General features: G+C 33.4%; 1 long non-coding RNA gene across 3 annotated transcripts; it reads left to right on the top strand.

Moving 5' to 3' along the window:
- The first annotated feature begins 366 nt into the window (after window positions 1-366).
- LOC106412310 lies at window positions 367-2,003 on the top strand. Of its 3 annotated transcripts, none has more exons than XR_001282535.3 (6): window positions 389-741; window positions 830-935; window positions 1,132-1,203; window positions 1,284-1,409; window positions 1,519-1,571; window positions 1,660-2,003. It is a non-coding gene; the product is annotated as an uncharacterized LOC106412310 (long non-coding RNA). The 3 variants fall into 3 exon arrangements; XR_001282536.3 differs by having other exon boundaries at window positions 398-741; window positions 830-919; XR_007327382.1 differs by having other exon boundaries at window positions 367-741; window positions 830-1,203.
- Window positions 2,004-4,636: the final 2,633 nt, after the last annotated feature.

Here is a 4,636-nt window from a genome sequence, read left to right as displayed (position 1 = left end):
AAAAAAAATTAGAAAAATTGAATTAAAAACATAAAATGGCTTTACAAATAATACTTAAGATGTTTTACAATTAAAATAAAACTAAATACAATATCTATATAATCTTTTAAATGCATATAAAAGAAATTAGGAGCGTCAAAAAAGATAAAAGAATACTAGTTTCTATTGGTCACTCACCTGTATGACATGAGCAATGTATGTATTTAGAGTATATGTTTATTTGAGTACAACACTTATAATTTGTGTTTTCAGCAGAGATATCCCTCTTACTTATACTTCGATAAGTGTAGAATTACAATGACAGTATTATATCTTATTCACTTTTCATAGATTAATTTGTTGAGGTTTAGAGTAAGCAATGTTTAGCTAGAGTATTATATCTTTACCTTTATAGTAATAATTTAATTTAGTATTGATTAAAATGATAATATATCAAATTCAATATAGCTACAAATAACTGCATATTATGTTGTGGCTATATAATAATTCAGAAATTTAACACAAAAATTTCCATTCCCGCTTTGCCTTTTTCTCATTTTCCCGGCTAAAGCATTTCCGGGGCAAACAAATTATTTTCTGTTTGAAACGAAACCACAAAATTTATTTAAGTATAGAAATACAAAAAATCTTTTTTACTTATCTTCAATTCTCCCTTTGTTTCTTCAGCCTCCTCTGTATCTTTTCTCAATCTTCTCTCTTCAACCTTCTAATATAGCTGTTGCTTCCTAATTCGTGTTTAAGGTTAGCTGTCTCTCTCTTTCATTCACTCTTCTGAACTGATTCACCCTTTTGTTTCTTGCCTTCGACTCAAATTTGATTTGGATTGCAGATGAATCTCCTAGGCGTCAATCTTAAAATCGCTTCTTTCATGCCTCAGTTCCATAGCTCACGATCCGATTGTAATTTATGCGCTTCTTGGGTTAGGTTCTGTCTCTGTGAGTTTTGTTTCTATCTCACATTTAGATTAGTGAAATTGAGGTTTAAATGAAAATCTTGTTTGGTTCTTAGCGCAACAAGAGAACCTGAAACCCTTGCTTTTATTTCATTCTGAATGGTGCTTGATTTGTGATTTGACGAGTGATTAGATAAAAAGATGAATCCTTTACTCACTTTGTGTTTCCATTGTCATAGGTTTCTGCAAACGACGAAGTTTTGTGTACTGCTTGATATCAAGGAGAAAACTTTGAAGAAGCTGTCTAAGCAGTATGTGTGTTCCAGAATGTCTTTGTTTTCTATTTGTTCTCACATACTTACCAAACTCTTTGTTTCTATCTTCGTGCAAGGACATGATATACGAATCCAAGTAGCAGGGGTCACTTGTACAGTTCTCTGGCTCTAAGGAAATTCAAATGATGCTGGAGATTGCGGTGGCATCCCTGTGTTTAATACTTATAATGTCACTGCATTTGGTAAGATCAAAAAATCAAAATATGCAATAACTAGTAACTGATTACTTGATTATCCCTTTTCTGCTTATTGACTCTAAAGCTTGGTACTTTGGCAATGATATGATGGTAGAGAAGATGGCCAAGGAGTTTGTGGAGATGTTCAAACACGAAGTAATGCTATAGGTAGGTATATTCTCCTAACTCATTCTGCATATAAGTACCTTTAGGCTACCGATTAGCTTGATTATTTTGATTTACAACACTAATATAGGGCGATCTTAGGAGGAGCCATACTTGTTCCTGAAGTCGCAATGCAAGTAGCAAAGAAGAGACATAATTGATTGATATCAGTGACGAGGAAGAAACAAGTCTCGAAGGAGATTTAAGTTTGGGTATAAGGATGAGTGGTACGTAGGCAAATCGAACCTCCGGTCAAGTTTGATATAGCCAAGAGACCAGGAGCAAAGAGATACCGTGCACCAGTTTAGATTTAGGTTTTTATTAGGTTTTCAAAACCAGTTTATTATTTATGAACCACTTTTAATTTGTAAACCATATTGAAAATATTATTGGAAATAAAAGAAAATAAAATAATTGATTTGGTTTTAGTATTTATTGTAATTGTTATTAATTAATTAATTAATTTGATTATAGAAAAAATGCATTTTAATTAAATTTTATAATAATGGCAACAATTTAGTTTGTGGCTGATTGTAGAAAATTTTCTACGGTTTAGAATATGGCTTTTTGTAGCGAAAAGAGCAACAAACTTGAGTTAGCGCTATTTGTAGCTAGTGGCTACAAAAATCGTTTGTGGCTAAGTCGTAGAAGTAGAGCAACAAATAGCAACACTTATTCGATTGCCACAAGCTCATAGTCAACGAATTTTTTTTGTGGCGATTTGTGGCTAAGTGTTAAATAGCCACGAAAATTAGTCGATAGCCACCATATTTTTCGTGGCTAAATACATAATTTCTTGTAGTGAATAGAAAAAAAACAGAGTGTACTCACCTCACTCGCTGCACTTTCACTCGCTAACCATAATCTTGGCGCTGGTGGAGGTCCAAGAGGAGGAGTCGCTACTGAAAGATTCAGTGAATGAATCCACAACTTTCTGGCTAATCTCCGTCGCAAGCCTTACATGAGAGCTTTCCACCTTTTATGGTTTTAGTTCCTATGTTGCTTCGATTCCTCTTTTGTTGCTCCACCTGTCCTTCCAGTTGTCCGAGACAATCTTAATGTTACCGCCGCAGACATTGGAATCACCTCCATCTTTGGCTCGGTCTTTGCTTGTCTTGCCATAAGGACATCCTGCAATCTATTTAGGCCGCATCTCCACTGCTCCCGCAGTCCAGTTCACCTCCGAGATAAAATAACCACTCTAGAAACAGAGATGATTAAAAGGATTAGGATTTGCGCGGATGATGTTTTAGGGGATAAAGATTCACCTTTTTATAGCTGGAGATCCACAGCTTGGAGAGAGAGGAGATGCATTTAATGATAAATCGTGCGTGGAGTTGGTCAACGGATTTAAGAAAGTTGCTAATGGCTATAAATCAATGTATCACATAACGTCTCGGAGGAGAAGAACATGAGGCGAAACGACACGAACAGAGCTAGCCTGACCCAGAGTTTCTTCACGAAGATTCATATCACAACCCTTCCATAAACTCCGCCGTGTCACTGCGCCGCCGCCGTAGAACGGAGAGAGGATCAGAACTCCATGGCTTCACGTCTTTAGAATTAGGGCTGCAGACAAAATCCATTTGTAAGGCCACATACACAATTTTCACGCGAAGCCCACATCTAAGCCCGTCACAATTTTGATTAAATGAAGTGATGCGTTTTGGTCGACGGTGACACGTGTCATGCCCTTATGACCTGGATCCTAGGTGGCATCATAGGAGAGAAGCAACATTTCTTTATATATAAAGATAAAGATATATGTTATTGTCATTAATCTAGTGAAGCCACTTTCAATCAATAAAAATATCTACATCATAATATTCCTCTTGAAAAGTGAAAAACAGGAATCACTTGCGATGATTCGAATTACTTGATTAACAAGTTGAAACACATTCGGTAACTCATAACTCATATATCCTTTTTAATGTTACACTCATCCTAAACTAAATAAGAATTAGTGAATCATGAAGAAGATATTTTGATTGCCACTTTGAGTTAAAGAAGAAAAATGTTCTTATCTCCAGGATTCCACCACAATAAAAATTCTTATTCACATCTCCCTTATACTTGATGTTCTTCAGCACCATGGGCAGAAAATAAATTTATAAAATTTAAATTACCTTCAAAAATAAATTTTTATTAATTTTAGATTTTATTATTTGCTTATAATTTAATTTAATTTAATTTAATTTAAATTTCCTATACTCTTATTACATGCAATCTCCTTTGTTATCAAGTACCCTATGTACTCGTCACAAAACCATCAATATTCATAGCCTAGTTTGTTTTATAGCTTACTTGTTAGTCAAGTTCTGTAATCACAAACCCTATTTCTGATTGAATTTTAGGATTTATCGAACAGCGAATTCCTTCTCGTTGATATAGAAATGGTGATGGAGAAAGATAAGTTCAATGGAGATGCCAAGATCTACAGCAGTCGAGAGGCGCTGGTGGAAGCGGCCACGCTTCTCCTCCCTCGGGCTGGAGTCCAATAAATCGGTGGATGATATGAATATAATATTCTTAAACCTAAATTATATGGAATATATACACCTTTTATCTTATTTCCTATATATTATTTGAGAAACATTACAACATTTTAGCTATGTCATGGATCATCACTAGAATGATTGTCAAAATCTCTACAAAAACATGTTGGTTCATCTAACCATATATTATATTTTTCATTAAACTAATCATAAAATTAACTAAAAATGTACCATTACTATTTTTTGTTCTTTCCTTAAATAAAAACTACGGAATTACCTAATATGACTAATATATATATATATGACAAGTAACGATTTTAATAATAAATATTTGATAGCAATTTCTGTATCCTCCTTCATTTTTGTTTAATTTTATATTGTTAAAATAAATAAAAGAGTCAAATTAACCAAAAAAAAATTAAAATTTAGATTTTTTTGTATATATTATATTTTGGATTTTAAAAAACGACTATAACAAAAAACTGTTAAAAGCCTCATGTTAAAAAAAAATATGATCGATGGTTTGGCATTTTTATTATAACAAGATACACATGATCTTAAAATCATATGAGT

This window comes from Brassica napus, chromosome C8 (genome assembly GCF_020379485.1).
Source record: "Brassica napus cultivar Da-Ae chromosome C8, Da-Ae, whole genome shotgun sequence".
Lineage (NCBI taxonomy): Eukaryota > Viridiplantae > Streptophyta > Magnoliopsida > Brassicales > Brassicaceae > Brassica > Brassica napus.
Note: the sequence above shows the minus strand (reverse complement) of the source record. Positions and strands in the feature narration are given on the sequence as shown.